This window comes from Loxodonta africana, unplaced genomic scaffold, assembly GCF_030014295.1.
Source record: "Loxodonta africana isolate mLoxAfr1 unplaced genomic scaffold, mLoxAfr1.hap2 scaffold_33, whole genome shotgun sequence".
NCBI classification, from domain to species: domain Eukaryota; kingdom Metazoa; phylum Chordata; class Mammalia; order Proboscidea; family Elephantidae; genus Loxodonta; species Loxodonta africana.
In genome coordinates this window covers 3,265,023-3,283,242 of record NW_026975046.1, presented here as the reverse complement: position 1 = coordinate 3,283,242, position 18,220 = coordinate 3,265,023, and the positions used below count along the sequence as shown (strand labels likewise).

The 18,220-nt window shown below is 42.2% G+C and overlaps 1 pseudogene; it reads right to left on the bottom strand.

Annotated features, from left to right (window-relative positions):
• Positions 1 to 1,655: 1,655 nt before the first annotated feature.
• LOC135229513 (PC-esterase domain-containing protein 1B-like) lies at positions 1,656 to 4,224 on the bottom strand (annotated as a pseudogene).
• Positions 4,225 to 18,220: the final 13,996 nt, after the last annotated feature.

Sequence of the window (18,220 nt, the reverse complement as noted above, 5' to 3'; positions counted from 1 at the left end):
AAGATTTACATCCTTGGAAATCCTCTCAAGTCACTATGAATTAGAATTGACTCAACAGCAGTGGGTTTTTTTTCCTTTTTTGTATATGTGTGTGTGTATATATATATATATATATAAATCTATGTATGTATGTTTATGTCTGTCATTGTTGTTAGGTGCCATTGAGTTAGGTTGAACTCATAGCAGCCCTATAGGACGGAGTAGAAGCGCCCCATAGGTTTTCCAAGGAGGGGCTGGTGGATGTGAACCGCCCACCTTTTCGTTAGCAGCGCAATGCTTACCCAGGGCCCCACCAGGGCTCTGTATATAAGCATATGCGCATGCTTGGCTTCCCCCACATGTCTGTCAGTTTGACGTACTGTAGGGGTTCTTACACCAAACTTTTGACACCTCCTTTAACAATACTTTAAATCATTTCAAGCCCAAAATGTGTCATTTCTCCTTTTCCGTAACCAGCCCTGGATTTGCTCATTCATTCTTAGCATGCTTGAGATCACTCTGATTCCCATCTCCTCCCTGGCTACCTTCCATCCCCGTTTGTCTTTAAGGCGCATTGTTCCTCATATGAGGAAAGAGAAGCTGGTTCCTCTGCCAAGGAAACCCCCGACCTCTGGAAAAGCTCTCAGAGTCTCCCAAGTGTGTGCAAATAAATTAATTCACTTTAATAGTATAGAAAAAGGTCTGGGAGGCTTGTTTTTACACCAGCCCTGAGAGGCCTGAGAGGCACTTAATTTCAGGTCGCTGAATTGAGCATTGGATCTTGCTAAGTGGTGAAGCGCAGCTCAACCTCGGGGCTTTTCTGAACAAATAACTCTTCTACAGAAACTACAGGTAATTGGAAGGAATGGATTTCGCCTGATTGCCTCTTTGGCCCTGAAAGCAGCAGAAGCCCCCGAGGAGGCGTCTGGGCGCCCTGCTCCTTGCCCCGAAAGGCACCCAGAACATAATGGGAGTGACAGGCTACACTGATCCATTATGGACACACTGCCAGGGCGCAGCCCCACAAGGCCTTCGCAGAGACAGACACTGTGTTTCTGAACGCACTTTTTTAATTCGCAGTTAGTTTGTGCATCAAGGCAAGGAGGAGACAACCGTGAGTGTGCACGTCTGATATCTGTTCCTTTCCCCAACTCGCAGCGAGTAAGGCTTGTCCTTGCTGAGAGGGGTGGAGGGGTGGCTGGAGGTGTTCCAGACCTGCATGCCTAGGCCATCCCCCAGGCAAGGGTTCAAAGGGGAGAGGACGACCTACGTGGGGGGGTGGTTACCGAAGTCTTGGCACTGGTCATACTGGTGGCTGCGGTCCGTCCCCCTGCACCTCTGTGGCTCTGCGGGGGGTACCTGGAGGGTAAGGCGGAGAAGCCCGGTGAACCACGCGGCGCTGGTGCTAATCAGAGGCCGTATGTATTCCGGCGTTGCGGGGCAGCCGGCCAGCTGTCAGGTTTGCTTCCTCGCCATACCTAGCGTGCAGTGCAGAGGGGTCGCCAGAGCATGGCTGGCGCTGCAGGGATTGGTTCCAGGGCAAACTGGAGCCATGGCGGTGCCGCCGGAAGCACCTGGGAACCTGGGGCAGGGAAATAGGGGGTCTCCGCGACTAAGCGATCGGGCACGCGGGTCTAGGCGGGCGTCGAGGCGGGGCCTACCTCACTGGATTCACCTCAGTGGTGCTGGAGCAGTCTGTCGTCCGCGGGCCCTCTGAGACGGCTCCCAGGGCCTTCCCAGATCCACCTGCCCACCGGGTTGTCGCAGGGCAGGTCCACGCCCGAGATGTCGCCCAGATGGGCCAGCAGCAGCTGCGAGAGCCTTCGATGAGCGTGTTGGTTCCAGTGCACGCCATCTGCCTGCCTGTGCTGCCGGAGTGCCGGAAGTGGAAATTCAAGTCCAGCACGTTGAAGCGGAGCCTGCTGGCCTCAGCGGCGCTGTAGAAATTGGCCTCCACCACATCATCCCGCAGGCACGAGGTCGGGGGCATGCCCTCAGGCGGGAGGAAACCCCCCGAGACCGTCTCAGCCACTGGCATGGCAGTGTTCCACACCACGAGAGAGGACTCGGGCAGGACCTAGCGAAGGCACCAGAACAGGGTCTCCAGGTTCCTCCTGTAGCTCCACATGGAATCCTGGCCATACCTGGACAGGTCCCAGAGGCAGGAGTTCATGATGACCACGTCTGGGCCGTGCTCGCCCCTCAGCAGCTCCAGCAGGACTTTCTCCACGTACCGGGAGTAGGCGCGTGTGAGGAAGTAGAAGCGCACAAGGTGGTGTGTGGAGCAGAACTCGCGGACTTCGCGGTAGTGGGTCCCGTTGTGCATACGGCCCCACCCGCCGCCGTGCAGCAGCCTGTCCTGCTAGAAGCTCATCTCGCCCTTGGCCTTCAGGGGACTGCTTGAGAGCAGGCAGTCCTTCTGCAGCAGGAGCACCAGGTCCTTGTACACGGCCCTCTGCACCGAGTCCCCCATGACGACCACGAACTTGTTGTGCCGCAGCTGCCGGACTTCGGACGCCCTCACGTGGACCATGGTGGCTGGGTGAAGGTGGCCTAGCTCCTGCCTTCCCTCAGGGCGGGTCCCGAAAGAGCTCTGGACCGAGGGCTGAGGGGCTGCTGCCAGAGACGGAGAGAAGGCAGGCAGGCTGGCTGGCTGGCGGTTGTGGGGCGGCCGGGCGGGCAGACGGGGGCTGTTTAATGCCGCTGGACTGGCCTGGGCCTGGACGGGGAGGAGAAAGGGGGCAGCGTCCGGGGCCCTGAAAGCGTTCTGCCAATCCTTAGGCCCACGGTGTGACCTCTGAACCCATGGCCCTGCCCCTGTGCCTGGCTTGGCTCCCCTTGGTGGAGGGCAGCGGTGCTGACACTGATGCTGTTGGTCTGGATGGTTGTAGGCTGTTTCCGCCTCAGCCACCACCTGTGCTCCAGGCACTGGGACAAAATCTGTCCACTGGAAGAACCAGGCCACTTCCAGGGCCGTGGCCCAGTCGGTGGTGGATCCACACCCAGGATTTCCAGGCAGTGTAGGCGAGAATACTCAGGAAAACATACTCATCTTAGTTCCACGGTGCTTTCGTCTTTGTTTTCGTTTTGTCTCTCTCTTCCCAATCCCATTGTGAGTACCCCAGCCCTCCTGAGAAATGACAAGAACACATCCCATGACCTGATCACTGTCTTTGTCCCAGGGTAAAGTCTGGAGACCCCTTCTAACACAGTGTTCCAACCGGGGTGTGGGAATCCATACCCACAAGGTACTGGCCATGATGGTATCCCCAAGCAGTCCACCCTTCACACTTCCATCTGCACACCCAGTGCTCCTGAGCTGAGGCCTGGCCACCACACAGCTCCTCTGCATTTATCCAGCATTGCCCTTTGGAGAATCGAAGCAAAGGAACCCTACGGTATGTAACGTAGGTGGACGTTTTACCCTTCCTGGGCACCACCTTCTGGTCAGTCATTCTGCTTCTCTGGGGATCCCCCCGGGGTGTCCAGTGTAGAACTCCTGCCGTCCACCACCTTTTTGCACTAACAAACGGCCTCTGGTGTGGTTCAAGCAGGGTAAGCTTAGTATGCAACTTCTGGCTCTTACAAATTAGGCTCCTATTATACTTTTGTAGGTGGACTTGTGCAAAAAGAGAGCTCCAGCTCTCAGTAAAAGCCCTGAGCTGCACTTGTCTGCTGGTGTGGTGGTAGAACAATCGTTGCTTTGGGAAATGCTCAGACCCTTTTCCACAGTGGCTCCACCAGCCATTAGATCTGTTAATTTTAACATGCTCACTCCTTAAATTATGACACTATCTTCTGGGTGCCCCAAACCATTAAACATATGACTGCTAACAGAACGATTGACAGTTTGAGTCCACATAGAGGCCCCTCAAGTGAAAGTTCTGGCTATCTACTTCCCAAAGGGCATAAACTTAGAAAACAAAAAAACCTGTGGAGTACATTACTACTCTGCAATATCTGGGGTTGCTATGAGCCAGATGTACTGGTCAGTACTTGCTCCATGTACAATGGTCAGTACTTGCTCCACGTACAATGACTTCCTCTCCATTGAATATAAATGTTGACGTCCTGGCTGAAAGCACCATTCCTAATTCTTACTAAGATGTAGCATGATTTCCTTATCCCTTACATACAACTGTTTGTTTTTACATACTGGTGCTGGATTCCTGGCTGAAATCCAAGGCCTAATTCTCAACAGGATATTGACATCAACTTTGATAAAAGAACCCTTCCCTTCCCTCTCTTTAATATAGATGCCAGTATGGGGCATGATTCTGTAACAACCATGCCCCATTACTTCATAGGGTGTTGATTTAGTCTCTTGGCTCTGTGAATCATGAACTTCTCTATTAGCAGATTCTGGCTGTAACACTCACGTCATATTCCTTATTAAAAAAATATGTGCATGGAACAAGCTCTGTGAACCCTGGCCTCTTGTCTGCTTGAATAGGATGCTAGCTTTCCAACCGTGCTGCCTTTGACTATTTCATTACCAGAATATGGGTCAAGCTCCTGGCTCTGTGAAACCTGATCTTTTTTGTTATTCTTTTTCCTTTGGATATGGTTGCTAACTTCCTTTTTGTAACAACCATGACATAATCTTTACTATTATGTCAATATCTTAGTAAAAAAAAAAACAAAACTAAAGACAGATATTGTTTTAAGGTTATGGATATTCCCTTTCTAGCTTTGTTTAAATGACCCTTTTCTCACTAGTACATACGTTAAAGCTCTTCTTTATGAATCCTGCCTTCATGTTTCTCTGGGTATAGATGCTAATTTCCAGGCCTCACAAGCCATGTATCTTTTTTTAAGTAGGTTATTAAGGCAAATTTCCTTTCATATGGACTCTGACCATCTTTAATCATGAATATGAATACTACCTATCTGGCTGTACTTACTGTGGCCCCCTTTTCCCTTGGCTATGTTTTATGGATGCATTTTTCTGGCTCAATGAACCCTGACCTTCAGTCTCCCAACATAGGAGTTTCTTGACTCTAACAACCACGGCCTGTTTAATATTCAGATCCAGTTTCAGATTTTTACTCGGATTTGCATTCTTTAAACTCTGTCTTTACGTTTCATAGGATATGGATTCTAGCTCCCTGGCCATGAGAACCATGGGCCATTTTCACTAAAATATGGATGTAGGCTGTTAGCTTTATGAACCCTAATCTGTTTTTGTCCGTGAACGTGGTTGCTACTTACCTGCTTGTAGGAAACATAACACAATTCTTAGCACAATTTGAGTCAGACCAGGGCTTTATGAACCCTGATCTTCTCTTAAGTAGTATGTGAATGTAGCTTCCTGGCTTTAAGAAGCATAATGTATCTCTTATTAAAATATGATTTTGGGCTCATGATTCTTTGAACCCTAACCTCCTTTCTCCTTGTATATGGAGGTTGTAGCATTGTGCCCCTCACTTTATGTTAGGATTTGGATGAATTCCAGGTTTTATTAATTCTGACCTCTTATTTCTTTGGCTATAAGTGCTAACTTTATGGCTGTAATGACCTTGACTTCAATATTATTACTATATTCTAGGTAAATATTTAGTCTTAGAGCTTGTTTTAACCCATCGTGTTTTTCTTTGGGTATGCATGCTAACCTCTTGACTGTAATAAATATGCCGTATTTACTGCTGCCCATTACTATTGCCATCAAGTGGTTTCTGATGCACAGCAACTCTATAGGAAGGAGTAGAACTGCCACATGGTTTTCAAAGGAGCGTTTGGTGGATTTGAACTGCTGACCTTTTGGTTAGCAGCTGTAACTCTTAAACGCTGTGCCACCAGGGTTCCTATTGGGATGTGGATTTAGTTTCCAAGTATACATATCTTGAGTTCTTCTTCAGTTGGATATAGATGCTAATTTCCTGGCTGCAATAACCATGACCTGTTTCTTGCTATGATATTAATGCAGGCTCCTGCTGGTATGAACTTTGGCCTCTTATTTTCCCTTAGATAAGTTTTCTAGCTGTCTGATTGTAATACTCTTTGAAGATTACATAACAGGATATGTATCCACACTACCATCTTTGTTGTTGTTGTTTGGTGCTGTTTAGTCCATTCTGACTCATAGTGACTCTGTGTACAGCAGAATGAGACACTGCCTGTCCCTGCGCCATCCTCAAAATGGCTGCTATGTTTTTTTTAATAATTTTTATTGAGCTTTACGTGAACGTTTACAAATCAAGTCAGTCTGTCACATATAAGCTTATATACACCTTACTCCATACACCCACTTGCTCTCCGCCTAATGAGTCAGCCCTCCCAGTCTCTCCTTTCTGACAATTTTGCCAGTTTCTAACCCTCTCTACCCTCCTATCTCCCCTGCAGACAGGAGATGCCAACACAGTCTCAAGTGTCCATCTGATACAAGTAGCTCACTCTTAGCCACCATCTCTCTCCAACCCATTGTCCAGTCCCTTCCGTGTCTGATAAGTTGTCTTCGGGAATGGTTCCTATTCTGGGCCAACAGAAGGTTTGGGGACCATGACAGCTGGGATGCCTCTAGTCTTAATCAGACCATTAAGTCTGGTCTTTTTATGAGAATTTGGGGTCTGCATCCCACTGATCTCCTGCTCCCTCAGGGGTTCTCTGTTGTGCTCCCTGTCAGGGCAGTCATCGGTTGTGGCCGGGCACCATCTAGTTCATCTGGTCTCAGGATGATGTAAGTCTCTGGTTCATGTGGCCCTTTCTGTCTCTTGGGCTCATGGTTATCTTGTGACCTTGGTGTTCTTCATTCTCGTTTGATTCTGATGGGTTGAGACCAACTGATGCATCTTAGATGGCCACTTGTTAGCACTTAAGACCCCAGACGCCACATTTCAAAGTGGGATGCTGAATGTTTTCATAATAGAATTATTTTGCCAATTGTCTTAGAAGTCCCCTTAAGCCATAGTCCCCAGACCCCCGCCATGCTCCACTGATGTTTGAAGCTATCAGTTTATCTCAGAAACTTCTTTGTTTTGGGTCCAGTCCAGTTGAGCTGACCTTCCGTGTATTGAGTATTGTCCTTCCCTTCACCTAAAGTAGTTCTTATCTGCTAACTAATCAGTAAATAACCCTCTCCCACCCTCCCTCCCTCCTCACCTTGTAACCACAAGAGTATGTGTTCTTCTCAGTTTATACTATTTCTCAAGATCTTATAATAGTGGTCTTATGCAATATTTGTCCTTTTGCCTCTGACTAATTTCGCTCAGCATAATGCCTTCCAGGTTCCCCCACGTTATGAAATGTTTCACAGATTCGTCATGGTTCTTTATTAATGTGTAGTATTCCATTGTGTGAATATACCACAATTTATTTAACCATTCATCCGTTAATGGGACACCTTGGTTGCTTCCAGCTTTTTGCTATTGTAAACAGAGCTGCAATAAACATGGGTGTGCATATATCTGTTTGTGTGAAGGCTCTTAGTTCTCTAGGGTATATTTCGAGGAGCGGGATTTCTGGGTTGTATGGTAGTTCTATTTCTAACTGTTTAAGAAAACGTTAGATAGATTTCCAAAGTGGTTGTACCATTTTACATTCCCACCAGCAGTGTATAAGAGTTCCAATCTCTCTGCAGCCTCTCCAACATTTATTATTTTGTGTTTTTTGGATTAATGCCAGCCTTGTTGGAGTGAGACAGAATCGCATCATAGTTTGAATTTGCATTTCTCTAATGGCTAATGAGCGAGAGCATTTTCTCATGTATCGGTTAGCTGCCTGCATATCTTCTTTAGTGAAGTGTGTGTTCATATCCTTTGCCCACTTCTTGATTGGGTTGTTTGTGTTTTTGTGGTTGAGTTTTAACAGAATCATACAGATTTTAGAGATCAGGCACTGGTCAGAGATGTCGTAGCTGAAAATTCTTTCCCAATCTGTAGGTGGTCTTTTTAATCTTTTGGTGAACTCTTCAGATGAGCATAGGTGTTTGATTTTTAGGAGCTCCCAGTTATCTGGTTTCTCTTCGTCATTTTTGGTAATGTTTTGTATTCTGTTTATGCCTTGTATTAGGGCTCCTAAAGTTGTCCCTATTTTTTCTTCCATGATCTTTATTGTTTTAGTCTTTAGTTTAGGTCTTTGATCCACTTGGAGTTAGTTTTTGTGCATGGTGTGAGGTATGGGTCCTGTTTCATTTTTTTGCAAATGGATATCCAGTTATGCCAGCACGATTTGTTAAAAAGACTATCTTTTCCCCAATTAACTGACACTGGCCCTTTGTCAAATATCAGCTGCTCATATGTGGATGGATTTATACCTGGGTTCTCAGATCTGTTTCATTGGTTTATGTGCCTGTTGTTGTACAAATACCAGGCTGTTTTGACTACTGTGGCTGTATAATAGGTTCTAAAATCAGGTAGAATGAGGCCTCCCACTTTCTTCTTCTTTTTCAGTAATGCTTTGCTTGTCTGAGGCTTCTTTCCCTTCCATATGAAGTTGGTGATTTGTTTCTCCATCACATTAAAAAATGTCATTGGAATTTGGATTGGAAGTGCATTGTATGTATAGATGGGTTTTGGTAAAATAGACATTTTTACTATGTTAACTATCCATGAGCAAGGTATGTTTTTCCACTTAACTAGGTCCATTTCAGTTTCTTGTAGTAGTACTTGTAGTTTTCTTTATATAGGTCTTTTACATCTTTGGTAAGGTTTATTCCTAAGTATTTTATCTTCTTCGGGGCTACTGTGAATGGTATTGATTTGGTGATTTCCTCTTCGATGTTCTTTTTGTTGATGTAGAGGAATCCAAGTGATTTTTGTATGTTTATCTTATAACCTGAGACTCTCCCAAACTCTTCTACGAGTTTCAGTAGTTTTCTGGAGGATTCCTTAGGGTTTTCTGTGTATAAAATCATGTCATCTGCAAATAGTGATAACTTTACTTCCTCCTTGCCAATCCGGATACCCTTTATTTCTTTGTCTAGCCTAATTGCCCTGGCTAGGACTTCCAGCACGATGTTGAATAAGAGTGGTGATAAAGGGCATCCTTGTCTGGTTCCCGTTCTCAAGGGAAATGCTTTCAGGCTCTCTCCATTTAGAGTGATGTTGGCTGTTGGCTTTGTATAAAAAGATGCCCTTTATTATGTTGAGGAATTTTCCTTCAATTCCTATTTTGCTGAGAGTTTTTATCATAAAAGGGTGTTGGACTTTGTCAAATGCTTTTTCTGCATCAATTGATAAGACCATGTGGTTTTTGTCTTTTGTTTTATTTATGTGGTGGATTACATTAATGGCTTTTCGAATATTAAACCAGCCTTGCATACCTGGTATAAATCCCACTTGGTCGTGGTGGATTATTTTTTTGATATGTTGTTGAATTCTATTCGCTAGAATTTTGTTGAGGATTTTTGCATCTATGTTCATGAGGGATATAGGTCTGTAATTTTCTTTTTTTGTGATGTCTTTACCTGGCTTTGGAATCAGGGATATAGTGGCTTCATAGAATGAGCTAGGCAATATTCCATCATTTTCTATGCTTTGAAATACCTTTAGTAGTAGTGGTGTTAACTCTTCTCTGAAAGTTTGGTAGAACTCTGCAGTGAAGCCATCCGGGCCAGGGTTTTTTTTTTGTTGGGAGTTTTTTGATTACTGTTTCAATCTCATTTTTGGTATGGGTCTATTTAGTTGTTCTTCTGATTGTGTTAGTTTAGGTAGGTAGTTTTTTCTAAGAATTCATCCATTTCTTCTGGGTTTGCAAACTTGTTAGAGTGTACTTTTTCGCAATAATCTGACATGATTCTTTTAATTTCAGTTGGGTCTGTTGTGATGTGACCCATCTCGTTTCTTATTTGGGTTATTTGTTTCCTTTCCTGTATTTCTTTAGTCAGTCTGGCCAATGATTTATCAATTTTGTTAATTTTTTCAAAGAACCAGTTTTGGCTTTGTTAATTCTTTCAATTGTTTTTCTGTTCTCTAATTCATTTAGTTCAGCTCTAATTTTTATTATTTGTTTTCTTCTGGTGCCCGATGGATTCTTTTGTTGCTCACTTTCTATTTGTTCAAATTGTAGGGACAGTTCTCTGATTTTGGCTCTTTCTTCTTTTAGTATGTGTGCATTTATCATTACAAATTGACCTCTGAGCACTGGTTTTGCTGTGTCCCAGAGGTTTTGATAGGAAGTATTTTCATTCTCGTTGCATTCTATGAATTTCTTTATTCCCTCCTTAATGTCTTCTATAACCCAGTCTTTTTTGAGCAGGTTATTGTTCAGTTTCCAAGTATTTGATTTCTTTTCCATAATTTTTGCGTTATTGATTTCCACTTTTATGGCCTTGTGGTCTGAGAAGATGCTTTGTAATATTTGAATGTTTTGGATTCTGCAAATGTTTGTTTTAAAACCTAATATGTGGTCTATTCTAGAGAATGTTCCATGTGCACTAGAAAAAAAAGTATACTTTGCAGCAGTTGGGTGGAGTGTTCTGTATAAGTCAATGAGGTCAAGTTGGTTGATTGTTGTAATTAGGTCTTCCGTGTCTCTGTTGAGCTTCTAACTGGATGTCCTGTCCTTCTCCAAAAGTGGTGTGTCAAAGTCTCCTGGTATAATTGTGGAGGTGTCTATCTCACTTTTCAGTTCTGAAAAAGTTTGTTTTATGTATCTTGCAGCCCTGTCATTGGGTGTATAAATATTTAATATGGTTATATCTTCCTGGGCAATTTTTCCTTTTATCATTATGTAGTGTCCTTCTTTATCCTTTGTGGTGGATTTAACGTTAAAGTCTATTTTGTCAGAAATTAATATCGCTACTCCTGCTCTTTTTTGCTTATTGTTTGCTTGATATATTTTTTCCATCCTTTGAGTTTTAGTTTGTTTGTGTCTCTAAGTCTAAAGTGTGTCTCTTGTAGGCAGCATATAGACGGATCGTGTTTCTTTATCCAGTCCGTGACTCTCTGTCTCTTTATTGATGCCTTTAGTCCATTTACATTCAGCGTAATTATAGATAAGCATGTGTTTAGTGCTGTCATTTTGATGCCTTTTTATGTGTGTTGTTGACAATTTCATTTTTCCACTTACTTTTTTGTGCTGAGACATTTTTCTTTGTAAATTTTGTGTTCCTCTTTTTCATAGTATCTGACTTTATGTTTGCTGAGTCGTTATGTTTTTCTTGGTTTTTATTTTGAGTTGTGGAGTTGTTATACCTCTTTGTGGTTACCTTACTATTTACCCCTATTTTTCTAAGTAAAAACCTAACTTGTATTGTCCTATATCGCCTTGTATCCCTCACCATATGGCAGTTCTATGCCACCTGTATTTAGTCCCTCTTTTAGATTATTATGATCTTTTACATATTGACTTCAATGATTCCCTGTTTTGAGTGTTTTTTTCTTTTTAAAATTAATCTTAATTTGTTTTTGTGATTTCCCTATTTGGGTTGATATCAGGATGCTCTGTTCTGTGACCTTGTGTTGTGCTGGTGTCTGATATTATTGTTTTTCTTATCAAACAATTTCCCCCTTTAGTATTTCTTGTAGCTTTGGTTTGGTTTTTACAAATTCTCTAAGCTTGTGTTTATCTGTAAATGTCTTAATTTCACCTTCATATTTCAGAGAGAGTTTTGCTGGATATATGATCCTTGGCTGACAGTTTTTCCCCTTCAGTGCTCTGTATATGTCATCCGATTGCCTTCTTGCCTGCATGGTTTCTGCTGAGTAGTCTGAACTTATTCTTATTGATTCTCCCTTGTAGGAGACCTTTATTTTATCCCTGGCTGATTTTAATATTTTCTCTTTATTTTTCGTTTTGGCAAGTTTGATGATAATATGTCTTGGTGATTTTCTTTTTGGATCAGTCTTAAATGGGGTTCGATGAGCATCTTGGATAGATATCCTTTCGTCTTTCATGATGTCAGGGAAGATTTCTGCCAACAGATCTTCAACTATTCTCTCTGTGTTTTCTGATATCCCTCCCCGTTCTGGGACTCCAATCACATGCAAGTTATTCTTCTTGATAGAGTCCCACACGATTCTTAGGATTTCTTCATTTTTTTTAATTCTTTTATCTGATTTTTTCCAGCTATATTGGTGTCAATTCCCTGGTCCTTCAGAGCTCCCACTCTGCATTCTAATTGCTCGAGTGTGCTCCTCTGACTTCGTATTGCGTTGTCTAATTCTGTAATTTTATTGTTAATCTTTTGGATTTCTGAATGCTGTATCTCTATGGATTCTTGCAGCTTATTAACTTTTCCACTATGTTCTTGAATAATCTTTTTGAGACCTTGAACTGCTTTATCAGTGTGTTCCTTGGCTTTTTCTGTAAATTGCCTTATTTCATTTCTGAGGTCATCCCTGATGTCTTGAAGAATTCTGTAAATTAGTTTTTTTTTTATTCTGTATCTGGCAATTCCAGGATTGTATCTTCATTTGGAAAAGATTTTGATTCTTTACTTTGGGGAGTTGTAGAAGCAATCATGGTCTGCTTCTATATGTGTTTTGATATCGCCTGCTGTCTCTGAGCCATCACTAAGATGTTGTAGTGATTTAATCTATATTTGGTCACTGAGTCTTGTTTTGTTTTCTTTCAATGTACGTAGATGGGCTACTAGATTGCGCTGTCTTGAATGTTGTAGCCCTTGACTCACTTATGTCCTATTACTAGCTGGTTTGGGCTGTTACCAGATATGTGAACCTAAGAGTCCATTCACTATTCTTCAGTAGAATCTGATTTTGGGGCATCAAGTGTGTGGAGCAGACTGTTACATTTCCACCTAGAGAAGAACTGGTGATAGTTTTGTACACCAGATTCTAGTAGCAGCAGGGGTTCATACTCCAGGGGGGGCAGGATGCTGACAGGCTTCCCCCAAGTGCCAGTCAGGTAGGTATGTCTCTATTCCTAAAGCACTTCGGTGGGTGGGCTCTGCGGCTGTACCTTAGATGGCTGCTATGTTTGAATCCATTGTTTGCAGACACTGTGCTAATCCATCTGGTCGAGGGTCTTCTTCTTTCTTGCTGGCCCTCTACCAAGCATGATGTTCTTCCCCCCGATAACATGTCCAAAGTGTATGAGATGAAATTTTTCCATCCTTGCTTCCAAGGAACACTCTGCACTTCTCCCAAGACAGATTTGTTCATTCTTCTGGCAGTTCATAGTATATTCAGTATCCTTCTCCAACACCATAACTCAAGGGCATCAGTTCTTCTTCAGACTTCCTTATTCATTGTCCAGCTTTTGAATGCCTATGAGGTGATGGAAAATACCGTGGCTTGGGTCAGGTGCACCTTAGTCGAAAAAGTAACACCTTTGCTATTCAACACTTTAAAGAGGTCTTTATGCAGAAGATTTGCCCAGTTCAGTACATCATTTTATTTACTGACTGCTGGCACTGATGGTGTATCCAGGTAAAATGAAATCCTTGACAACTTCCACCTTTTCTCTGTTTATCATGATGTTGCTTGTTGGCCCGATTGTAAGGATTTTTCTTTTCACTATGTTGGAGTGTAATTCATACTGAAGGCTGTAGTCTTTGATCTTTACCAGTAAGTGCTTCAAATCCACTTTGCCTTCAGTAAGCAAGGCAGTATCATCTGCCTCTCTCAAATTATTAATGAGTCTTCTTGCAATCCTGATGGCACACTTTTCTTCAGATAGTCCAGCTTCTCACATTATTTGATCAGCATATAAATTGAGTATGTACGGTGAAAGGATACAACCCTGATGCATACCTTTCCTGATTTTAAAGCACACACTATTCCCTTGTTCTGCCTGAGGAACTGATTTATGGTGTATGTACAGATTCCACGTTAGCAAAATTAAATGTTCTAAAATCCCCGTACTTCACAACGTTATCCACAATTGTTATGAAAGGAAGGCCCCCAACAAGATAGACTGACACAGTGGCTCCAGTAATGGGCTTAAGCATAACACAAATTGTAAGGATGGCACAGGTCCAGGCAGTGTTTTGTTCTGTTTTATATAGGGTCACTATGAGTTGGAACTGACTAGATGGCACCTAACAACAATGACAACTACTTTACCAAATATGATTTCCTTCTTCAAGGACTGGTCCCTCCATAACATATCCTAAGTACATGAGGTGAAGTCTCACCATCCTTGCCTCTAAGGAGCATTCTGGCTGTGTTTTACTTCTCCCAAGCAGATTTATTCCTTTTTCTAGGGGTCCACAGTATATTCAATATTTTTTGCCAACACTGCAATTCAAATGCAACAGTTCAGTCTTCTTTATTCTTTGTCCAGCTTTCGCATGTACATGAGGGACTGAAAAAACCATGGCTTGGGTCATGAGCACTTTAGACCTGAAAGTGACGTATTTGCTTGTTTACACTTTAAAGAGGTCTTTTGCAACAGATTTGCCCAGTGCAACAGTTCTTTTGATTTCTTGACAGCTGCTTCCATGGGTATTGACTGTGGATCCAAGTAAAATGAAATCCTTGACAAATTCAATCTTTTCTTGTTTTATCATGACATTGCTTACTGGTCTGCTTGTGAGGGTTTTGTTTTCTTTAAATTGAGGTGTAATCCATATTGAAGGCTGTAGTCTTTGATATTATGAGTGTTTCAGGTGCTCTTCACTTTCAGCTAGCATAGTTGTGTCATCTGCATATCGCTAGTAGTTAATGAGTCTTCATCGAATCCTGATGCCCTTTTCTTCTTCATAGAGTCCAGCTTCATGGATTTTTTATTCAGCATGTGGATTTAATAAGTATGGTGAAAGGATACAACCCTAAGGCACCTTCCTGATTTAAAACTATGCAGTATCCCCTTATTCTATTGAAATGACTGTATGTTGGTCTATGTAGTTTCCTCCTCAAAACAGTTAAGTGTTGTGGAATATCCATTCTTCGTAATGTTATTCATAATTTGTTATGATCCATACAGTTGAATGCCTTTGCACAGTCAGTAAAACCGAGGTAGATATGTTTTAGGTATTCTCTGCTTTCAGCCAGGATCCATCTGACATCAGCAATGATATCCCTCATTCCATGTCCTCTTCTGTCTGCAGCTTGAATTTCTGGCAGTTCCTTGTTGATGTATTACTGCATTTGGTTTCAAAAGATCTTCAGCAAAATTTTACTTGTGTGTGATAGTAATGGTATTATTTGATAATTTCTGCATTCTGTTGGATCACCTTGCTCTGGATTGGGCACAAATATCAATTTCTTCCTGTTGGTTGGCCAGATTACTATCTTCCAAATTCTTGGCATAAATGAGTGAGTGCTTCCAGCTCTGGGTCCATTTCTTGGAACATCTCACTTGATATTCTGTCTATTCCTGGAGCCTTGTTTTTTTCTTTCTTTCTTTGTTTACCAATACCTTCAGTGAAGCTTGGACTTCTTCCTTCAGCACCTTCGGTGCTTGATTACATAGTCCTTCCTGAAAGGGCTGAGCGTCAACAGATTCTTTTTGGTACAATGACTCTCTGTACTCCTTCCATCTTCTTTTGATGCATTGTGTCATTTGATATTTTCCCCATAGAATCTTTCAAAATTGCAACTTGTTGCTAGGCAAATTTAGTCAATACTGACTCATAGATAGAACAAAACACTTCTCAATTCTGTGCCATCCTCACAATTGTTGCTATGCTTTTGCCCATTGTTGCAGCTACTGAGTCAATCCATTTCATTGAGGGTCTTCCTCTATAACCAAGCATGATGGCCTTCTCCAGGGACTGATTCCTCCTGAAAATATGTCCAAAGTATGTGAGATGTAGACTTGCCATCCTTGTTTCTAAGGAGTATTCTGGTTGTACTTCTTCCAAGACAGATTTATTCATTCTTTTGACATCATGGTATAGTCGATTATCTTCTACAACAGCCAAATGCAAAGGCATCGATTCTTCTTCTGTCTTCCTTATTCATCGTCCAGCTTTCACTGCATATGAGGTGATTGGAAACACCATGGCTTGTGTCACATGCACCTTAGTCCTCAAGGTAAAAATTTTTATTTTCACCACTTAAGAGAGGTTTTTTTCAGTAGATTTGTCTAATGCAATGTGTCTTTTGATTTCTTGACTGCTGCTTCCATGGCTGTTGATTGTGAATCCAAGTAAAATGAAATGCTTGACAACTTCAGACTTTTCTCGATTCATCATGATGTTGCTTATTCGTACAGTTGTGAGGATATTTTTGTTTTTATTGAGGTGTAATCCATACTAAAGGATGTGGTCTCTGATCTTAATAAGTGCTTCAAGTCCTATTCACGTTCAACAAACAAGGTTGTGTCATCTACATAACACATGTTGTTAATATTTTTTTCCTCCAATCCTGATGTCCCCTCCTTCTTCATATAATCCAGCTTCTCAAATATTTGCTCAGTATACATATTGCAACTTAAGACTTGAATTTTCTCTTCCGTTCTTTCAGCTTGAGAAATGGTGAGTATGTTCTTTCCTTTTGGCTTTTGTACTCAAGGTCTTTGCACCCCCACGTCTGTCAGTTTGTCATAATGTGGGGGCGTGCGTGTTGCTGTGATGCTGGAAGCTATGCCATTGGTGTTCAGATACCAGCAGTGTCACCCATGGAGGACAGGTTTCGGCTGAGCTTCCAAACTAAGACAGACTAGGAAGAAGGACCCTGCATTCTATTTCTGAAAAACATTAGCCAGTGAAAACCTTTCGAATAGCAGCAGAACATTGTCTGATATAGTGCTGGAAGATGAGCTCCCCAGGTTGGAAGGCACTCAAAAGATGACTGGGGAAGAGCTGCCTCCTCAAAGTAGAGTCCACCTTAATGACATGGATGGAGTAAAGCTTTCGAGACCTTTATTTGCTGATGTGGCACAACTCAAAATGAGAAGAAACAGCTGCAAAAATCCAGTAATAATTGGAACTTGGAACGTATGAAATATGAATCGAGGAAAACTGGAAATCATCAAAAATGAAATGGATCACATAAACATCGATATCCTAGGCATTAGTGAGCTGAAATGGGCTGGTATTGGCCATTTTGAACCGGACAACCATATAGCCTACTATTCTGGGAATGACAACTCGAAGAGGAATGGTGTTGAATTCATGGTCAAAAAGAACATTTCAAGATCTATCCTGAAATACAACGCTGTCAGTGGTAGGATAATATGCATACAGCTACAAGGAAGACGAGTTAATATGACTGTTATCCAAATTTATGCACCAATCACTAGGGCCAAAGATGAATAAATAAAGGATTTTTATCGGCTACAGCAGTCCAACATTGATTGAACATGCAATCAAGATGCATTGGTAATTACTGGCAACTAGAAATTTTTTTAGAATGTAAAAGTTGGAAACAAAAAAGAAGGACCAGTAATTGGAAAATATGGCCTTGGTGATAGAAACAATGCCAGAGATCGAATGATAGAATTTTACAAGAACAATGACCTCTTCATTGCAAATACCTTCTTTCACCAACATTAATGGTATCTATACACATGGACCTCACCAGATGGAACACACAGAAATCAAATTGACTACATCTGTGGAAAGAGACAATGGAAAAGCTCAATATCATCCATCAGAACAAGGCCAGGGGCCAACCGTGGGACAGACCATCAATTGCTCATATGCAAGTTCAAGCCAAAAATGAAGAAAATCAGAACAAGTGCATTGGAGCCAAAATATGAACTTGAGTGTGTCCCACCTAAATTTGGAGATCATCTGAAGAATAGAGTTGATGCATTGAACACTAGTGACTGAAGACCAGACGAGTTGTGGAATGACATCAAGGACATCATACATGAAGAAAGAAAGAGGTCATTGAAAAGACAGGAGAGAAAGAAAAGACCAAGATGGATGTCAGCGGAGACTATGAAACTTGCTCTTGAGCATTGAGCAGCTAAAGCAAAAGAAAGAATTTGTGGAGTAAAAGAACTGAACAGAAGATTTCAAAGGGGATCTCTAGAAGACAAAGTAAACGCACATTATAATGACATGTGCAAAGAGCTGGAGATGGAAAACCAAAAGGGAAGAACACACTCGGCATTTCTCAAGCCAAAAGAGCTGAAGAAAAATTCAAGCCTCGAGTTGCAATGGTGAAGGATTCCATGGGGAAAATATTAAATGACACGGGAGGCATCAAAAGAAGATGGGAGGAATACACTGAGTTATGATACCAAAAAGAATTAGTCGAAGTTCAACTATTCCAAGAGGTGGCATATGATCAGGAACCGATGGTACTGAAGGAAGAAGCCCAAACTTCTCTGAAGGCATTTGTGAAAAACAAGGCACCAGGAATTGATGGAATATCCATTGCAATGTTTCAACAAACAGATGCATCGCTGGAGATGCTCACTCATCTATGCCAAGAAATATGGAAGA